Genomic DNA, 22,899 nt, shown 5'->3' on the forward strand with positions numbered 1-22,899 from the left:
TAGTCAGTAAGAAAACAAACAGACAGAAATCAGTTTGGAGAAGATCAATAGCAGTTCAGACTATGAAAAGACAATGCAGAAAAGCCGAGCGGATGTGGCGGAAAACAAAACTTGAAATTCACTATAACATCTATAAAGACAGCCTTCATGCTTTTAATGTGAAACTAGCCACAGCTAGACAGAGTTTCTTTTCAAACCTTATAAACAGTAACTTAAACAACACTCGTACTCTTTTTGACACTGTTGAGAGACGGACAAACCCCTCAAGTCAGATTCACAGTGAAATGCTCTCAGTTAGCAAATGCAATGAGTTTGCTTCCTTCTTTTCTGAGAAGATCATCCATATCAGGAAGGAGATTAGCACATCCTCAAGCAATGCAGAGGTCAGACAGATTTGGACGCAATATCAAAAAGATACTGTCTATTTATGAAGCAATAGCAAAATTTTGGAAGAAATAGTGCAGCACCTAAAATCGTACCTGCTATCTTGACACACTTCCCACATCTTTTTTCAAAAGTGTGCTTAACTGTTTAGAAGCAGATCTCTTAGAAGTGGTGAACACCTCACTTCTTTCTGGGACACTTCCAGACTCCCTGAAAACTGCAGATGTTAAGCCCCTCCTGTAAAAGGGCAATCTTGATAACACCATTTTGAGCAATTATAGACCAATATCTAATCTTCCTTTTATAGGCAAAATTATAGAAAAGGTAGTTTTTAATCAGCTGAACAAATACTTAAACTCAAATGGATACCTCGACAATTTTCAATCTGGTTTCCGACCATATCACAGCACAGAGAAAGCACTCATTAAGATAATAAATGATATTCGCTTAAATTCTGACTTTGACACTGTCGATCATAACATACTACTAGAGAGACTGGAAAACTGGGTCGGGCTTTCTGGGATGGTACTCAAATGGTTCAGGTCATACTTAGAAGGGAGAGGTTATTATGTGAGTCTAGGAGAGCATAAGTCTAAGTGGACGTCCATGACATGTGGAGTCCCACAAGGCTCAATTCTGGCACCGCTCTTGTTTAGCCTGTATATGCTCCCACTAAGTCAAATAATGAGAAAGGACCAAATTGCCTATCACAGCTATGCTGATGATACACAGATTTACCTAGCCTAAATAACTTAATAATTTATCGCCAAATAACTACAGCCCCATTCACTCCCTCTGCCAATGCATTGATGAAATTAATAGTTGGATGTGCCAGAACTTTCTTCAGTTAAACAAGGAAAAAACTGAAGTCATTGCATTTGGAAACAAAGATGAAGTTTTAAGGTGAATGCATACCTTGACTCTAGGGGCTAACAACTAAAAATCAAGTCAGGAATCTTGGTGTGATTCTGGAGACAGACATTAGTTTCAGTAGTCATGTCAAAGCAGTAACTAAATCAGCATACTATCATCTAAAAAACATTGCAAGAATTAGATTTTTTGTTTCCAGTCAAGAATTGGAGAAACTTGTTCATGCCTTTATCACCAGCAGGGTGGACTACTGTAATGGTCTCCTCACCGGCCTTCACAAGAAGACCATTAGACAGCTGCAGCTCATCCAGAACACTGCTGCCAGGATTCTGACTAGAACCAGAAAATCTGAGCATATCACACCAGTCCTCAGGTCCCTACACTGGCTTCCAGTTACATTCAGGATTGATTTTAAAGTACTTTTACTCATTTATAAATCACTCCATGACCTAGGACCAAAATATATTGCAGATATGTTCACTGAATATAAACCTAACAGACCACTCAGATCATTAGGATCGAGTCAGTTAGAAATACCAAGGGTTCACACAAAACAAGGGGAATCTGCTTTTAGTTATTATGCCACCGGCAGTTGGAATCAGCTTCCAGAAGAGATCAGATGTGCTAAAACATTAGTCACATTTAAATCCAGACTCAAAACTCATCTGTTTAGCTGTGCATTTATTGAATGAGCACCGTGCGATGTCCGAATTGATTACACTGTATTTTACGTATTCACTATATTTTATGTAAAAACATTTCCTTTTTTTAACTGTTTTAAATTCCTTTTGAATCAATGTTTCAATAATTTTCAAAGTTTTTAAATTCTTTGTTTTACTTTGTTATTATTACTATTTTTATTTTCTTTCATGATTATTTTACTTTCATGTAAAGCACTTTGAATTACCATTGTGTACGAAATGTGCTATGAATAAACTTGCCTTGCCTTACTGTGATGGCTCACATTTTAAATATCACAAATTTTGCAGTAGATTTCCTCAAGCTTTACAAGTTCAACTTTATTTTGATGATTTTGAAACAACAAATCCTTTAGGCTCTAAAACCAAAGTTCACAAAATGGGAGCAGTTTATTTTTGTCTGAGGAATTTACCTGCTAGATTTAACTTGTCCACCTATGTTTGCTTTTTAATTCAGCTGACAAAGAAGTTTATGGTTTCAACAAAATATTTGAGTCAGTGTTGGATGATATTAAATTTCTTGAAACCAGAGGGATAGAAGTTCAGATAAATGGCCAAAGTGCAGCATCATTTGTGCTCATTTACTGCTGATAATGTGGCCTGCCATTCACTTGGAGGATATTTGGAGAGTTTCGCAGGCAACAAATCCTGTCATTTCTGTCTGATTGAAAAACATGAGATGCAGGGTATATTTGATGATGATTGTTTGGAGTTGTGTGAAGTTAATTACAATGAACATCCTAGTTTAACAGGCATAAAAGCAGACTCTTGCCTAAACTCTCTAGAGTACTTTCATATTACTGATAATGTCTGCGTTGACATTATGCATGACATTTTAGGGGGTGTGGCTCCACTCGAGATCAAACTAATGTTACAACATTTCATCTATGAACAAGAACCTTTCACTTTAGACCAGTTGAATGACCAAATGATTAGCTTTGACTATGGTGTGGCAAACGAGAAAAACAAGCCCAGTGCCATTCATAATTTAAGAACATCAGAGAACCCCGTCAAATGTGCTGTCTCATCCTTTTTTGCCTATCCTGATTGGAAATTGAAGGTGATAGTCACTGGAAATTGTTCCTTCTTAGATAAATTTTTAGTCTCATTTTTGCACCAGTTGTTACTAAAGGATTAGCTATATTTTTTAAAGCAACTAGTTATTGATCACCATAATTTGTTTAAGACTCTATATCCAAACAAATCAATAATACCAAAGCATCATTTTATGACTCATTACTGGCGAATGATGATAAAATTTGGCCCACTGTCTAAATTTTGGTGCATGGGATTTGAGGGAAAGCATGGTCCTCTAAAAAGACAAGCACAAGTTGTATGCAATTTTGTAAATACTGTATACAGTAGGTTGACAACCAAAATGGGTAATACCGCTGCGTGTACCGCCCCCGCAGGGCCGCGGCATTAACTGCAAATCATTCCCGTGTTAAAATCATTCACGAAACTACCGCCAGGTGAGGCAAAGGGACGGATTGCGAACTGAATGTAATTGTAAAATGAAAGGAAGACGTTAAACAACAATAACATTATAATATACATTATAACATCCTTAAAAGCCATTAAAAAAATAGGATAGTCTTAGGCTACAGTCTAAAAACGGACACGCCACGCAGCTGAGACGCTTACGCCACCAACCAGTGTGTCACCGTTTTTATTTCGGCTCCCATGTTAACAGGTTAGAGCTTGCAGACTGCCTGCGTGAGACGCGCGTCTCAGGAAAACGCGTGCATGCTAGAAATAGAACCGACGCCTATTTTTCACGCGACACGCAAGCGTGTTGGAAGCGTTTCCAGGCCAAATAGAATAGGAAAATATGTTTATGTCATTTTGTACACAAACATATTAATTAATGACATTTTAACAACGTAGTGTGTATTCTGAGTGACGGTCCAACATCAGGCAGGCTAAATAAGCTCTTTAAAGCTACACAAATTTGTAAATGTTATTGAAATAAACAGACAGCCCACTTACCCATTTTTCGGATTTTGGAAGGTGTAGGTGTGTGAAAAAAAGTTGAAATTGTTGTCGTGAAGACAAGAGCCTGGTCTGTCGGCGGCCTCCCTCTATGTCACCTACAGCAGCAGCAGTGCGCCAGCGCCGCGTCAGGCACGCGTCTGGTGTGTAAAGACACAGAAAACGCGACGCAGCCGCCACGCAACTGACACGCAACAGAAACGCCACGCAGCCAGTGTGTCACCAGCCTAATGTTTCACTGAAGCGCGCGGCTTGAATACGCCCACACAACAGAAGACAACGCAGCGAGACTGTTCTTCAAGTTTTTTTATTTTACTGTTTGCTTCGCGATGAGAGGAATAAGACATAATTCACCCCAAAAAGATGTGATGTGGTTGAGGATTTGAGATTTGGATTTCCTCAGAAAAAAGAATGAAGCACTTTATTCAGCAGAGATCATAAACATGAGTAAGTCTCTTTTTATTTTATTTATATACTTGTACTAGTTTTCACATAACGTGTAAACATTTTACTAGTTAGACTTTTTCCAAAGACTTTTTCCAAACTATAATTCCTGACTAAATGTATAATCAAGTGAAATATTATGAAGTTTCAATAACAATATACACTACTATACCATTCAAAAGCTTGATGTAAATAATATAAATGTAACAATAAATGTAACTGTAACAAATGTAACAATCATTGCTGTTCTTTTCAATTTATCCCCCCTAAAAAACCTGAAAAAAATATTTCTCAGCTCTTTTCAACATTAATAATAATAATAATAATAATAATAATGATAATAATAACAATAATGCATTTTTTGTAGAAAATAATATTCCTAAAAAACATTTCTGAAGGATTGTGTGACTGGAGTAATGATGCAAAAAATTCAGTTTGAAAGTCAGCTTTGATTTTTCCTAATAAACTGTTTAACTGCACTCACAAGTGAATATTAAATTATGTTGTGGGATAATTAAATATATTCTAAATAAACTACAAACATAAAAATTATATACATTTATTTTGTCCTCACATTCTTTCTTGTAACTCATCGCTCTCAGTGACACAGGTGACTGAATGGCTCATTATGCAGCTCATTATGCAGGCCTTTGTCTTCTCAGGTGTGAATTAATGATAGTTGACGCATACTCGAATATGACTTTTACCAACAAAAAGTGTCTTAGAAAATTAAAATCAATATATTGTTTCCTGTAAGTGAGTAAACAAGATGATTTTCACATCATTTAGAAAAAAAAAATTCTAGGCTACAAGCTCCAGTTCTCAAAAGTCCCGGGAACCAATGTTCTGTATGTGTTTTATTGCCTTATTCAAGTGATTTAACATTTTTAGTTTTTTCACTAACCACGCATAACATTTTTTTTCTCAAAAACACAATCATGTACATACATGCTGCTCACATATTATTATAGCCCAGTTTGTGCTGATTACAGTGAGATTAGACTTTAGCCATTTAGATATTTATAAGAAACTGAAAAAAGCACAAATGTCAGGGCATGACAAAACTTCTCCAGGCCCCAAAAATACCCTTAGACTCCAGAGGGTTATAGACAGGTTTGATCCACTTCAAATGTTGACTACTGTATAGCGCAATAAAGTTTATTAATTATTATAAGTTAATTTCAGAGGAAGTTGCCTTAACTTAAAAAAAAAAAAAAAAAAAAAAAAAAAAAAAACTGTTGCATTAGGGCTGGGCGATGGCCTAAAAAAAATCAGATTTGCCTCCCTACTTAAAATCAATATTCAAATGACAAATAAATTGTTCAAAACAAGTTTTAATATAATTCTTTATTATTTACCAGTCAAATTTATAACTGAACCAAGATGATTAAAAAAAAAAGCAGTAGCTACTGTTATTACCTTAAAGCTGCAAAGACCTTTATTTTATTTATTAATTTATTTTTTTAATACTAGCCCATCATGCCATCCACTCGGCGTTAAGAGCTGTTCAGATTAAAATTGGCAGCTCCGCAGTGAGTCAGTGTCATGGACGGAGGACAGACCAAGTGTAGGCCTAAATCAGTTTTCTAGTCTATATTTTCATCTCGTAATGTCGCTGGTTTAGGTTATGTATTTATTTTTATTTCTTATATCAATTATTTGTAAATATAGCAGACACTGTCTAACCGTGTCTACACCAGACGGTCTTGTTCATATAGGGCGAAACATCTCTCACACTCTGCAGCAGAGTATGTGAGAGTGGAGCAGCAACAATTTCCCTCCACGCTAATAATAATAATCAATCCGCTCCGCGCTAACTGATACCAGAAACACTGCTCCGCACTCGCTCCGTGGATAAAGCTGAGATGTTATGTTCATAACGTAGCCTATAAAAATAAAATAATAAATAAATAAATAAATAAAATTACAGGAGAGTTTCAAAGGGGGATAGGCTATTGTGTGCAAACTTTTTGTCCTACCAAACACCAAACTAATAAAAATGTCAGCATTAAAAGGTATAATTGCTGCTTTCTGCTGCGCAAATTTTGTTTGTGATGAAAATAACAGTTTACATTTTCATCAGTTATTTTATCTACAGATCGATGCATTTGTTACAGATTTCTGCTCATTCAAAATCAGATACAGATGAAGTAGCCTACTGTAAGATTACATTTGTTTGAATGCATTATTGCGACAGCAATTACGTGTAAATGTGCTGTATCTGTTTAAATCATGCTTTAACCCGAAAATAATCAGTAAAATAAAGACAAACTCCTTGAGAACTAGCCTGTAACGCTCGACTATTGCCGTCATTATAGTCTTCTGATCAGAGAGATTATGTGTATCAAGATATAGCTAAATATGTTTATCATGTAAATTCTTGCTAAATATGCAGTTATATTACGGGCTGTTGGCATGAATTGTATTCGTGATGGAGCGGTGCTGGAGCGAGTGAAAACCACGACGCTCCGACTTTTAAAAAAATCCGCTCCTCTTCAGTCAGAATCACTCCGCTCCGCTCATACTCTGCTCGGCAGCGTGTCTCAAACACGCGGGGGAGGCTTGAGCCCAATCACAACTACGAGCCCTGAGTGGAGCGTCGGCCGTTTTATTTTGTTGCTTCCATACAATATTTTTTAGAGTGTGAAATATAAATTTTCACAGAATGTATTCATGAACAATATATTGAAGTTTTTCTAAATCCCAAACAGAGTCCAGACATCAGTAAAGTATCCGTTTATGAACATGTTTTAAAGGCTTTTTTTACAGACGTGACAAAAAACACAAGAGTTTTTATATATTTTGTAGACTTTATGTGATTTAAAAATGCACAAACCAAAAGCACAATATCTGCAGAGAAGGGCTGGCCATTCTCAAAACATAAAATATCAATTTTATTTCAATTTTCGTTTTTGTGTTTCAGAGGAAAAATCAGTGTTAAGACATCTCTCCATTACAGACCGTTCTGAAAGAAGAATTTATACAAACGTGTATAAAATGCTTTAAAAACTTTAACAGAGATGTCTAGAGGCTATTTAATAGGTCTGCCTCCCACGTAAGATTTTTCTAGTTACTAGTTGTTCATTTGTCATTATTCAACTAATCGCAGGTTTATATTAAATTTACAACTATAATCCATAATGAGCCTTAATATATTCCACGCTCAAGCAAATGCATTAAGTTTGCCACAAAGCACAGGCAGAAGTAGCCTAATAATTATGAAAAAGGAGACATTTTAATTATTTATTAATAAACAAATGTTATCTTGTCGGCTGCAAGATGAAATTCACAGTGCTGACTCTCTCCACATGAACGCGCCTTTAAACAGAAATACAACCTTCACAGATTACATAATGCTTTCGTTCTGAATTGATTCGTTTAAAAGACATTTCAAGCTTTCTGTAGATATATTTCTCATGTATGTGACCAAAATCTTCAGTTATTTCATTATTAGGAAAAATGTCACGTGACCGAGAGGGCGCCTCCCTGTCATGCATGCGCATTAATAATTTTTGCACAAACACTTTAATATGAATAATAATTCACATTTTGCATATGCATTACAAAGCAAATTTTTTTTTTTACATGCAATTATCCAAAATAAAACCAAACAAGATTTGTAATGAAGATAAAATATGTAGACAAATAAGAATAAATGCTGCGTGCACTCAGCTTCATGCGCGCCGAGCAAATCTTGCACTGATATTTTACGGAATATTATACAAACCTGCATTTAAATGCGGCTACAATGTATTTATTTTTATTTTTTTTTTATTTTTACTTAAATTACATGAAAGCAAGTAAAGAAGAAGTTGTCAATTAATGAAGCTCTTTTTTACATCGTGTGTATTTTGTTGATTATAATGAGAGAACTTGAGTTTAAAAATGAGGACGTTTTATTAATCCGTCCATTCTTTAGAGTTTCAATGATTTAGTTAAATCGTGCAGGTTTAATTTATTCATTTCTTGTTTTAATTAGACCTAAATAATGGGAGCGAAATTATACAGTGCCTTACGTTTTACTAAAATAAAGAAAATAATTTATAAAACACGCAAGCCTAGCTCACAATAGGCTACCACTCTTAATGCTCCGATGCAAAGTAAACCACAATTTCTTTTGAATAATATAACACATAATTCATATTATATAAATAATACTGCACACTATTTAAATGTGTCAAATCTAAAATATGGTGTAGAGAAAATATAAGCACAGGCTCATGGCTTGACATTTATCCTGCTTGAATTCGTTCTAATAAACGCACATATCTTCATAAAGACTAAACTTTCATCTGTGAATATTAAATATTTTTTCTTTCATTTTCCCCGACTGCAGTCAAATGTAACACTTCGGTGAGGCAAAGCTGACGTCTATTTGCGAAAATGTGCTTTGATGCGCTTGTTTGAAAACCTGTGATTAAAGCGCCACTCAGCGGTCAAAAGCTGCAAATGCACTTTGCAGACGCCGCGGCGGCGGTAGAACCAACGTTTTGGATGGCCACCTACTGTAAGTAAGACATTAGCCTACATGAGTCAGGTTCAGACTATGATTCATTGGAAACTGGGAAGTCCATTAACAGAAAAAATGACTGTCCCAAATGTTTTTCCAGTCATGGTTGGAGCTTGACTTGGCTATGAACTTGGCACATGTAGCACTGTTCATGTTTCTCACTCCGTTAGTGTGTTCGGTCAGACTTTTCAAACTGGTTGTGTACTTGCTTTAAACTGTGACTTAAGAGAAGAGCGTCTCTTTGGAGAGTTTTACACATAGTTCCACAATGTGAAAAAGAAATTGTTTTAATTTTTCTATCACAAATGTATTCATGCAGTCCAAAGAACAAATGAATACAAAGTGATTAATTTGAGCAATGCTGCTGATGTAAAACCTCTTCACGTGATTTCCTACAAAGAAGAGCTTTTTGTAAATCCACGATATAAAATTGTTAATAAAATGTCTTTATGCAATTCAAATGACATGTGAATGATGACTTTGTGAAAATGTAGCAGTCCAGTTTTAATAAATATATTTAAAAAAAATAATAATGTGAAAGTCATGACATTTGTCAAGTATGGTAACCCATACTCTGAATTGGTGCTCTGCATTTAACCCATCCAAGTGCACACACACAGCAGTGAGAGTTGAACACACCGTGAACACACACCCGCCACCGGAGCAGTGGGCAGCTATATATCCAGCACCCGGGGAGCAACTGGGGGTTCAGTGTCTTGCTCAAGGGCACTTCAGTCATGAGTATTGAGGGTGGAAGAGAGCGCTGTTCATTCACTCCCTCCCACCTACAACTCCTGCCAGCACCGAGACTCGAACCTGAGACCTTCTGGTTACAAGTCCAATTGTCTAACCATTAGGCCACAGCTGCCCCCTTTTGTTTTGTTTTGTTTTGCATTCATTTGAACTGGTCAAAAATAGCACATCTATTACATAAATTCTGTGATTTATGACACATTAGTGTGTTAAATATTTGTGTTAAGAAGAATAACACACCGGTTGAGATAAAAGTAACACAAATGTTTTTTGTCCTTAACTAGACACACAGGTGTGTTAAGATATAACACAGATTGTGTTGTTTTTAACACATCGGTTTTAAGAGTGTAGGCGTCCTCTAACATGCGTTTTAATGAAATAAATGCCAACACACTGTTGAAGTAAGATGAAAGAGATCTGGATAAAAACATGCCCTTTTCAGAATCGGTGGTAAACAGGATTGTGTGATGAAATCGAAAGTGAACAGGATGAAAACTCACACTGGGGTGCGTTTCCCAAAAGCATCGTTAGCCAACTATGGTCGCAAGTTCCGTCGTTACCAACGTAGTTCAACGATTCTGTGTTTCCTGAAAATAGTTCGAACGAACATTCGCAAACTACATCACAGACTCGTGTCGTTGGAACAACAGCTCTTCACCTGTGGTTAGAGTCATAGTTCGTCGTTAGTTTGCTGTGTCTACGTTGTTGATTGCGCCGCACCTGGGCTGTGTTCTGTTCAGAGATATCGACCCTATGCCCTATTCCTTTCGAAGATTTCACCATCCACTCTGAGTGATTTGGAAGAAAGTTGTGGTGCGTAGATCTTACCTAATTCACCTTTAAATATTTAAATCACAAATTCAGTTTGAAACTATATAGCAGCATGGTCCTCGCAATGTGCCTTCGAAGTTCCCTTTGAAAAGATTAATCATGCCGATTGGAACACAGCCTTCATTTCGTTTGTGTGAAGAAAAGGTGAGTTTATCAGTTGAGTATTTTAAAACATACATAAACGCATATTTCTCATATAACAATATTGGTAACACAGTATGTTAGAGGTTTTCACTTATATTAAATGTTAACACTCAAATCACAGTATTTTAAAAGAATGTCCCCAAATAAAGTAACAAAAATGTACCTATAAATAAGAGAGTGATTTTGTTGTTTTTACAGAATTAGAATATAGAATATTCTCTACAAATGAGTGTGTGTGTGTGTGTGTGTGTGTGTGTGTGTGTGTGTGTGTGTGTATATACACTGTTTGCAAAAGTATTTTTTATTTTTGTTCATTTAAGTCTGCGGTGCAGGGGGCATATTGGCAAATAAACAAAATATTTAACAGTTGTTATGTCAGATTAAACAAATGGTTTACACTGGAATGGTGGCTGGATGCTGCACAGGTGTCAGGAGGTATGGTGAAGAAGATATCCACTGTCTCCCAGCAGCCAGCTATCACCAAAGCCATGCACCCTCTTCAGCCACCTGCAAACTGCAGAAGTGACCCACACAAAAGAGTCAAAGAGTCTTCAAGCCATTTTGCTACAATGTCATTGAACATCCCCTTGTGATCACACACTATTTGAACATTAATGGCTGGATATCTCTTCCTGTAAATGTACAAGGGCTCATTTACCACAGGGTTTGACACTGGGATAAGGGTGCCATCAGTAATGCCAATAACTCTGGAGATGTTGTCAATACTGTTGACTGGCCAGCTGGATTTCTTCAGGAGTTTGGAGGGAAATCAGGATGTTCTTCATAAGCTGTAACAGCAAAGGTGTTACTGCTGTCACAGTTTTGCTGACTGAAGATTTGCTGAGTCTCAGGCCATCACCCATCACCTCCACAAAACTTCCAACAGCATAATAATGCAGTGTAGCTAACAACTGAACTTAAGGCATTGTTTCTTCTTATTGCCCTCTGAAAATGTGAAGCCTGATGTTAGAGGCCCAGGCAGGAAAAGGCCTGATGTTGGAGGCCTGAACTTTGAAGGCAAAGGCCTGGTTGATGCACATGTATCTATACCTCCAAGGATCCTTCCAATGCAACAGGCCCCAGGATGCCCAAAACGTGCTGCAGCACTTTTGTCACACTTGCGAAGTCCCTCCACTTATTCCTGACTTCTTCTGGGCTTTGTTCGTATCCATAGCCAGCATCATTTATTTTTTTAGTGATTTCTGCCCAGATTTTATTTTTGTCAGTATTTGTAATGCAGTATTTTTTCAGATTTGAAAATAGCTGGCCTTTATTATTTTCCACCTCCTCCAAAAGAACTGCAATTTCATGCTTTGAAAATTGGGGTTTTCGTGTCATTTTCATTAACACATGGCTGAATGGCAAGGAGACTTTAATAGGAAAAATTTAGCAAAATAAGCAACAGATGTCCACAACACTACATCACAGTTTTTAAAAACTTTTTTCAACTGTGCTTATGTAGGCCTATCAATATTAAATAAGAAATGGTATTTATATGAAATTGTGAAATTATAGACATTGGGATCAGAAAAGAGCACATTTTTAACTCCGTGTGTGTATATGTATATAATGTATTGCAGAACAAATTAATGATTCGTTATTACTCGACTCCTATTACTCGAGTCAAAGAAAAGACCATATTAAATATTAAAAAGACCATATAAAACCATATTACTGTTAGGTGGCGGTATGTGCTCATGGCTCCAGTCAGCCATTAGATCGAAGAGGAAGAAGAACGACAGCTCAAACCAACATAGTTTGAACGATGGATCTGACACCAGTACCATGGTTTCGGGAAACAGTCGTGACTAGCTCGTTTCCATAACGATGCATCGTACTAGGGTGGTTAATCAGCGAGTTATGTAACGTTAGTTGTACAGGAAACGCACCCCTGGTCTGTGATTAGTTAAGATATTTGGTTCGATCAAAGTTAGAACTTGGTAAAGTTGGCGAGATATTCACAGATTCGACTTTTCCAGATCAATAACTCGCGAGCAAAACGTTTTTGATAAACGAATTATGCATCTTTTCACTCGTACTGAAGTAGTAAACGAGCTACAAGTTTGCCTGAAAACAAGCTTTCCTCCGCTCTGTACAAAATACATGATCTCAGTGCGCTGCGTCTGAGAGACAAGTCCGAAGGGACCGTCTGCAAAGTGCGAAATACTCAATAACTTCAGAGTAACACACTGTACTTTCACCAAATTCAGTTCACACATCACTGCTCTCCTGCTGGTTATACTACAGCACTCATATTGAAAATAGTTGCTTTTGCACAATTGTTATGTTTTTTTATTATGCAAAACAGTTAATAACGTCACAGTAACACACTGTAGTGTCACCAAATTAAGTTCACACATTACTGCTCTCCTGCTGGCTACACTACAAAATTTATTTAGAAAATAATTGCTTTTGCATATTTTTTTTGATTGTTCATTATGGAAAAATAGGTAATAACTTTGTAACTACACTGTTAGCAACTGATGTAATTTTTACAACTCATTTTACAACAACGCATTGTATTCATGTTTTTATTGTAAATGCAAATGCATGATGGGAAATTGAAGGACAGTCCTGTAATATTATTGTAACTAAACTGTAGAAGCATTATTTTACAGCCACCGCATAGCATTGTGGGATAGCATTTTGTTATAAGAGCGTTCTCCAAATACTGAGTGTTGGTGCTGGGAACATTAAAAAATGTCCAGTTTTCTTGACATTAGAGGAACATTTTTAAAAGGTATGATGTTCCTAAAACGTTCTTTCACATTAATTTTGATTTAAAATTCAACATTCTAGGAAACTTGATTTGTAACATTCCAAGAACATAAGAATGTCCAGTTTCCTTAATGTTATTCATCACTTTTTAACATCATTTGTGTGAAGAATTCTTATTTTCATTATGTTCTATTACACCCCACAGTTAACTGAAAAGAAAACTGCATTAGGTATCTGAGTTGAGATACATGTTTGTATTGTGTGGAGCCATAGTCCATAAATTAAGTAATTTTATTACATCATGAGGTTATGTAGTTACAAAGTCATTACCTATTTTTCCATAATGAACAATCATAAAAAAAATATGCAAAAGCAATTATTTTCAAAATAACTGCAGGAGAGCAGTGATGTGTGAACTGAATTTGGTGAAAGTACAGTGTGTTACTCTGAAGTTATTGAGTATTTCGCACTTTGCAGACGGTCCCTTCGGACTTGTCTCTCAGACGCAGCGCACTGAGATCATGTATTTTGTACAGAGCGGAGGAAAGCTTGTTTTCAGGCAAACTCGCTTGTAGCTCGTTTACTACTTCAGTACGAGTGAGAAGATGCATAATTCGTTTATCAAAAACGTTTTGCTCGCGAGTTATTGATCCGAAAAAGTCGAATCTGTGAATATCTTGCCAACTTTACCGAGCTCAAAGATAGTCTGAAGTGCTTCTTGAAGGCAGAAAGTTACCTGCTGTCTGTGTTGAGTCGCTGGACGAAGCCATGGTTCAGATGGTTTATCCGCGAATGTCTCTGCTCTCACCGGATGCTGAACACAAGCGCGCACACAGTGAGCCCCGTTCACAGCGCTGACTGCCAGAGAGTCTTCACCAGCTGTGTGACGCTAGACTCTGTACTGTGAACACGCTCGTGGGCGTTCCTACTGATGTCGCGCTCATCTTAGTCTGCACGTAAAAAGGAATTAAAAAAAAATTAGAATACAGAAAACACTGGGGCCTGTCAAAAGAACACACACGCACACACACATACAAACACAAAATTTAGTGATGAATAAGATGATGACGATGACAGTAGCCTAACAGTAATAGAGGTTGTAATACAAATTAAAGTACCAGCTGGATTGTGTTTTCAAGTGACTGGAAGTTTAATTAAGCTCTTTATAATACAAAGCCTAGTTTTGCTTACCATGTTCAGCTGGCATCTGGAGACATGTCCCAGGCTGTGGTTGGGAGTGGGCACTAGTGCTGGGAACCACGGATGATCCACTGGGGCCTGTCAAGAGAACACACACACACAGTTTAGTGATGATTAAGGTGACGATGACACTAGCCTTATAGTAATAGTAGTTGTAATTGTTTACCAGCACTTATCTCCTCCTCAATCTCCCTGCTGTCCTCGAGGGTTGGATCGTGGGCGTTCATACTGATCTAAGTCTGCACGTCTTGTCGGTAAAACTAAGATATCATTCTAATATGACTAGGAATAAGACTTAAACGAAATAAAAATGCCATTCTGCTGTTGGAGAGTGTTGTTATCAGGGGCGTTGCACAAGATCCCGGGCCCTATGTATAGGCAGTCCTGATGGGCCCCCATGCCCCCCCCCCCCATGAAAATATCCAGGTAAAATAAAATATATTCTTTCAAGGTCCCTCTCTTCCTTTGGGGCCCTGGTAATCAGTACTGGTTTTACCCCCAGTCCGACGCCCCTGGTTGTTATATAAACTACAGCAGTTCTTGTGCATTGAATCATTAACCGGTGCTAAACTGCTCACTGTACCAAATAACACAACAACTTAAACCATCAGTGTATGATTCAAACTCACTTAGACAGCCAACTGTTTCTTTTATACGCATAATTTTTATATCCATGTATGTGGTTACAGTCAGAGGTGGGCACAAATACATCAAAAACTATTTTGTTACAAACTACAAATACTGGCTCATGAAATGTAACAAAATAAAATACAAAACACTGATGTGAAAAATGTATTTAAATAAAATACAAGTAATTAGTATTTTGAAAATACAAAAATACTCTCACAATAATCTTAATATGTCTTTTTTTATTACTGAAAGGTCAATAACACAAATAGTAGCAATAACACAAATATGAGAAATGTGAAAATTCAAAATAAAAATAAAAAAGCAAGGGCATTTCTCTAAATCTCAACAGGGCCTGAAATAGCTCCCTCTGACGTAAATGGCATGTATAGCTAAGTTCACATCAAAGGGTAGGCTGCCCTTAATAGCAAAACTTTATTGAAAGGTCAATAACAGAAATAGTAGCAATAACACAACTATGCTACAAAAGAGAAAACTAAACCATTCTCATTTAGTCTAGTTGTTTTTAAGTACAACCAACTTCTCCAATAATTCAGGAGTTAATCCCCTTCTATGAGGGCGGTAGACCATGCCTGCAAAAGAAAAGAGACGCTCAACTGGTGCTGATGATGGCAGAATGGTGTTGAATCTCACGAAGAGCAGCTTGATCAGTGGATACGAGTCCAGTGAGGCCAGGTCCTTTCTGGGGTCCTCCAGGAAGTGAAGGGTCTCTAACTCTGCTTTGCTGTGGCTTGGTAAGACCTCTGTGTCCATCTGGTTGCTGATTCCTGTTGAGAGTGAAGACAATAGAATCAGAAAAAAACAAACATTGTTATTCACTTTCATACACAAGGTAACAATATGACATATGACTTCTCATTTAATGAATAACACCTGAATTTGCTGTTTGCTACAAGCCTTCTGAAGTGGATACATTTTCTCCTTACCTTTATCAGAGAAGACAAAGAATTCATCTTCATTCTCCTCAGTGGTGCTTGTTGATGCAGCATCACTCTCTGACACACTGTAAAACCCGACAAGTAACTTAACTCAAACCGTTTGAGGAAACCGATTGCCTTAAACCATTTAAGTTTTAAAACTTAACAGTTATGAGTACTCTGAACTTAATTCAGTTGAGTTCACTGAAAGAAAATATACATTGCAATTAAATAATTAAGTGATTAATTGAGTGATAATTGTGAATTAGTGATGAACAGCTGCTGTTAACAAACAGAATCACTGAAGAAAAGAGAAACACAAGAACTACAAACTGACTTCAGACACAGCCTTAGATAAAATAAACTGAAATAAAATACATTAAATCTCTCAAGATCTGATTAAACAACCCCACAAACAGCATCACCAGCTCCACTTATTAATAACCAGACTGACTTTATTTCTGTCAGACGTCTACAGAAGATCTGATTGAGAATTAACTAAGGTTTAGATGTTGATTTATTGTTTCATTTGAAGTAAACATGTTAGAGATCAGTGTTTGCTTTAGTTGGGCTCTTGACCCTTGACTTCTGTCTTAGTTTTTTCTTTGGCTGTTGTAACCATTTGTTGTAACTCAAAAGCCCGGAGAAAATATCATCAGGTGTTATACACACAATCACACTCTTAGAAGCTGCTTTTATCCAAAGCAACTTACAGTGCATTCAGATTAGCATTTTTTTTTATCTAACCTGTACCTAGATGTTGGTTGTTATACTGTATATTGGTGATGATAATCATTGATTATTGAACTGTTTGGAGTGTAATTTCTGATGAAATAGGTGTTGTGTAATTAGTTGGATTGATTACAGTAAAAGTGATTCTAAGAGCCAGTGGTTCTGTGATAATCAGTTAATATAAAGTACTTTCCAAACAGTTTGGTGTTCTATGGTGTCACTTAGTCACACACAGACATCAATAATCAGCATATGAACCTCAACAATGGTGACCATAAAAAAAACAATGCAGCAGAGCATGCTGGGAGCCATGGATGAGTTTTGTACTACAATAGTACCCAGCATGCATTGCAGCATGTTTTTTTTTTTTTTTTTTTTTTTCGTAACCATTGTTGAGGTTCATATTCTGATTATTGATGTCTGTGTGTGACTAATTGACACCATAGAAGGACAAACTGTTTGGAAAATTCTTTATATTAACTGATTATGAAAGAACCACTGACTTTTTGAATGGCTTTCATTGTAATCAACTGAACTAACTATAGAACACCTATTTAGTAAGATTTTGAACTCTGAACAGTTCCATAATTAATGATTATCATCACCAGTATGCTGTATAACAGCCAATACCTGATCATATTTTCTCTGGGTTTTTTGAGTTATAACAAACATGTTTCAAAAACACATGGTTACAACGTCCAAAAAAAATAAACTAAGACAGAAATCAAGGGTCAAGAGCCCAACTAAAGCAAACACTGATCTCTAACATGGTTACTTCAAATGAAACAATAAATCAACATCTAAACCTTAGTTAATTCTCAATTAAGATCTTCTGTAGACGTCTGACAGAAATAAAGTCAGTCTGGTTATTAATAAGTGGAGCTGGTGATGCTGTTTGTTAACAGCAGCTGTTCATCACTAAAGCTCAATCAGCACTTAATTAATCACTTGATCACATAATTGCAAAGTTTTAAAACTTACATGGTTTAAGTAAAGGCAATCTTTTTACTCAAACGGTTTGAGTTACTGTGACTTGTCAGGTTTTACAGTGCAGAAGACCAAGCTCTTCAGCTGCGTGCAGAATGAGTTGATGTATCCTCTTCTTCTCACATGTTAGTCTCAAAGGCAACCACCTCATCTTGAAAAACAGATGTGTTACTGTAGCAAGGATGGCTTCATTTACATCCGTCTTCAGGAAGTTGCGTAACCTCCTCTCAAAGCCAGCTAAGGTAGCTTGCAAAATGTGTGAGCAGTACCGCAGGTTTGAAGCTTGCAGGTCTTGTAATTTAGCTTGGACAGCAAAGAGAGTCGGTAAAAGCTCACCATAGAAACATGCATTTTGCCCTTGAAGGCGATCTATCGAAATGGCAACAGGCTTCAACACTCTGCAATATTCCTCAATGAAGTCAAGTTCCACTTCTCTGAATAATGGAAGTTGCAAGGCAGTCATGATCTCAGGAAGCTTCTCACGAAGATATGCCTGACTCAAGCAGTCATACAGAGAATTCCACCTGCAAATGCAGGGTGTCTTGAGTTGCTGGTCAATCAGTTGGCTTAGCATCTCAGCACTCTTTGGTCTGCCAGATGCAGTCCATAGGGCTGAGCACTTTGCCATGGTTGAGTGATTCAGTCTAGAGAGAGTTGGATTCTCTTTGATTGATTTCTTAGCATCAGTTGTTGAGACCAAACTCAGTGTGTGTGTGGCACACCTGATGTGAGGTGGTAAAATGATAGAACACCCTGACATTTCTTCTTCTTCGGGATCTATGATGACATAGGACAGATCACGTTCCTGCTCTTCAATTTCATCTTGTTCATCTGATACACAGATATTGAACTCTTCAAACGCCTTTACAAAGTTGGAGGCATTATCAGTAACTGTAGCCACAATCATTTCTGTAGTCAGTCCATACTATGTGTGAATTTCCTCCAAAAGGTCTACTATAAGGCTGTATGTATGAGGGCTGGGAAAGCGTCTGCACGCAAGAGCAGCTGATTCTCTTTCAAGTGTATCTCTATGTATCCAGTGTACAGTTACACCCATATAACTGGTCTTTTTTGTTGACCAGATATCAGCAGTTGTACAAACATGCTTTAAGTTTTTAAGTGTCTCCATCAGGTTTGTTGTCTTTGCAGTAAATTCATCATCAATTCGTCTTCGGAGAGTTCTTCTGGACATGACACCAGCACCTGGGCAAAGTCCCTGCACTAAGTCTGTAAATTCTTTCTGTTCAACCGTGGCTAATGGGTACATTCCTTTGACAATAAAGGATGTCACAAGGGAGTCAATTTTACTTTGTGGTACTGATAGGCCAACATGACCAAACAGAGTAGTCTGTGTTAACGATGTTTTGGCTCTCTTTTGTTGTCCACTGGTATATTCCTTTTTGTAATCATCAAATTCCCTTAATTTCGCAGGATTCTTCCGTCTCAAATGTGTCTTAAAGTTTGATGTTGCTTGATGCGAGCCACATATGATTACTTTTTTGGTTGTGCACAGCTGACACTCAGCTTCTATCTTTCCACTTGGAATTTGAGATACTATTTTGAAGAATGTCCCATCCAATATGGCACACTTTATCCCTGTGGTACCTTCATCTGTTGCTGTGGCAGCCTGCCATAGTTCTGATGGGTTGTGATCTTCACTCATCTCGGATGTCTTGCATTTCAAACTAAATGGTAAAAAATATTATTGTTAGATTATCAGTTGCAATTTACACAGCCATAACTCAAATTACTACACACCAAAGAGTAAGCTCTATTAATAAAACATTTAGCCAGAATGAAATCTATTCACTTTAAATCAATTACTTCTTCATAATTAGTAAAGGAAAATGCACACCAGATTGCTTTACTGAATGTACATTAAATGAATGCCTTTAAGCCTACTACAGTAGGCCTATAGCCTGACCTTTAAAATAGATTTTGAGAGTGGTAGTATATATTATTCTCCCGAGAACCCTACCTCACTAGGTAATCAGCTCATTAGCTCAGATCAGTGGAGAACTAACGTATTACTGCAGAAAATGTTGGGGATAAGCTAGTACTCCAGGGGGAAAAAAATAACAGACCGAGAATTTTCATCACAAAATCAAAATTCCATTTTAATCATAATATATATGATTAATCATATTAATCATAATATGTGTGGGTTTGTTTTACACACAAGACTCTAACTGCCCTGACCGCGTATGCCTTTTCCATAGTAGATTCACGAGTTCACATCTACGTATATTTAATACAGTAAGGTTATGCGTATTTGGCGTGCTGTCCGGGTAGAGGGCTCCGAGCTCGGGATGTGGCCCGAACCCAGAGTACTCCCCCCGGTTGTGGTAAGAGTAGATGAATCTATAAGTGAGGAGAAATGGGGTGGAGGAGGAATGCTGAAAACTGTCAATGAACAGAGGTAGGTTCTGCTGTTATTTATACCTTGTCATGAGTTGATTACTGATTGGTCTCCACTTGTGTTAATCAGGTTAATGAACTGCGACTGTTCCTCCCGAACTTTGTTATAAAACATCATATTGCGAATTAGAATTGCGCTGCGTGCGCAATTATTGAAAAACAATAGGATTGATGATTATTTTATACAAAATCCGACGGAATATCAATATATCTCATATGTATTACGTTTAAAAACGTGTAAAAACTGCAGATGGATGTTATATTGTGAACGCTTGCTTAGCATGGAGCGTTCAGTGGAGTTACGGCAGTCGCGCTGGCGCTGTTTCAGAATAGGTATGATGTCCTTTTATGAATGACAACACAGTGCATTGATCTCATAAGGCACAATTATTTTCTCTATAATGCCGTTCAGTGTGCAATATGTGTGTGTAGACTGTATATTTTTTCACATCACAAAACACTTTACCTTAATGCCATTTTTAAGAGGAGCAGCGCCACTTCTTCTCCTGTGTTCAAAACTCATTCTCTTCTTGGAGGGAGCCCGGTCTACAGGGTGTCACGTGATTTTCGTGCATCTTACCTGGATATTGCCATTGCCAACATCGGACCGAAAATATGGCAAAATCATATGGTGATAAGCATATGGTGATTTTTCTTAAGTATTTAAGTATTAGAAATACTCTAAATACACTCCCTCAAAATATTTTGTTACAAACTACATTTTATTTTTTCCACACCTGCAAAATACAAATTACAAAATACACTAAAGTAATTAAATACGTATTTAAAATGCATTTAATTGAAATACTGCCCATGTCTGGTTACAGTCAAATCATATAAAATGGTGAAATCGCTCAGGAAGTCTGTCCTGTCTTTTGTGCTCTCGAGGCGGTGATGTGTGGCGCCGCTGACAGATTCTTCACTCCTATTGGTTGTCGCTCGCAAAATTCGCTGCTTATTTGCAAAAAGTTGAAGAATTCTCAACTTTTGTCACTTGAAACGCCCACATTCCTTCACCAACGGTCACTGTCGCTCGTGTCGCCGGAAGTCGCCAGCTCTCCGTTGAAAATGAATGGGATTATGCCGCTCTGTTGCTGTGTGTCGCTGGCAGTGTGAACGGGGTTTCATACAAATCATTTCAGTAGAGTCTGGATGCAAGACAAAAACAAATTGTACCAACTTACATGATGCTATGTCTGATCACCAGTGGCGTAACTGCTTTGAAAAGTGGTGGGGACACCACACAACTCGTTTTGCTAGTTTTTTATTCAATAACCTACATTACTTGGGGACTTACTAATTTTTGCTGTTCAAAAATACATCGATGTAGGGTAGAGTGGGGGAAAACGCCCTCTTTAAGGAAAATGTGACATTACAGTGAAACAAAACATAAATGTGACTAGAATTGCCATCCCGGTTTTGAGTGACTATGGCAGGAGTTATTCACCAAATATTAAAATTGCTCAGCCTTCATAATTAATTAGTATTTTGACTGAAAATATTTTTTGTACAAAGGGGGCGTTTTGCCCCAGCGGTGGGGTAAAATGCCCCCTTTCTTACCAACCAGTTTGCTTCATAGATCAACAGCAAAATGAACAGTCTAGTTTTTAATCTCTAAAAGTAAAAGGCAAGTAATGTATCAACATGTATAGGCCTATATATATATTAATATTTATTTGAGGAATGTCCAACATATCCAAATTTTTAACATTTAAATTTATACATATAACTAAGTCATGCAAACAAATATGTCGTAATAAATAAATAAATACATACATAAATAAACATTAATTCATTAGCCATTCACTGTTCATCCATGCACATTTCACAGATGAATTCCCCTCGAATCTCATTGGAACAATCTACATGTGCCCACATTTGGCACCCCTCACACCTTATCCAGTCCCCCCCACTAATTGAAAATAACTCCCCACAGTAGAGGCATTCTGTATCATCTTTCTTCTTATTCTTCACTTCAGCTGCGCCTTTGCGTTTAACTTTTTTTTGGTGTGCCTTTGTTTTGTGCAGCTATATTGTCCTCCAACATTTTTTTATATGGCGAGGAGGTCAGCACAGCTGAAGATTCACATGCCCTCTTTCGTGGCCTCTTGTTTTGTATTCTTGGCCTAGGAGACAGCTCTTCTAGAATCGAGGAGGGGGACTGACTCGGTCCTTTAAAAAGGAATAAAAAATACATTAGAATACAGAAACCCACTGGGGCCTGTCAAAAGAACACACACACACACACACGCGCGCGCGCGCACGCACGCACGCACGCACGCACGCACGCACGCACGCACATACTCCAAATTGATGGGCTGCAGCCTTCAAAGCAGTTCTCTCTTCAATCGCTCTGATGGCATTTTGTAGAGCTTGCTCTGTATAAGCACCACAGTTACTTTTTCTGTACAACCGTTGTTGAGATTCATAGACTGATTCTTGATGTCTGTGTGTGCCTAAAATAATAAATCTTGAAAAAGAAATCAGAACAGTTTGCAAGGGACCCTTACAAAATGTATAGCAGATACAGACTTTTTCACTGTGGCATCAAAAGTTGTTATATTCAATCAAGGAAATATAACTCAGAGAAAAGACTCTGAGTGAGTTCAATGATTCAAGGCACATAACGATTACATTAAAACACAATCATCAC

At 37.3% G+C, this 22,899-nt stretch overlaps 1 pseudogene; it reads right to left on the reverse strand.

Annotated features, from left to right (window-relative positions):
• LOC109111563 overlaps positions 1-14,842 on the reverse strand; it is a 49,873-nt pseudogene extending 35,031 nt beyond the window's left edge.
• Positions 14,843-22,899: the final 8,057 nt, after the last annotated feature.

Source organism: Cyprinus carpio, chromosome B4, assembly GCF_018340385.1.
Source record: "Cyprinus carpio isolate SPL01 chromosome B4, ASM1834038v1, whole genome shotgun sequence".
Lineage (NCBI taxonomy): Eukaryota > Metazoa > Chordata > Actinopteri > Cypriniformes > Cyprinidae > Cyprinus > Cyprinus carpio.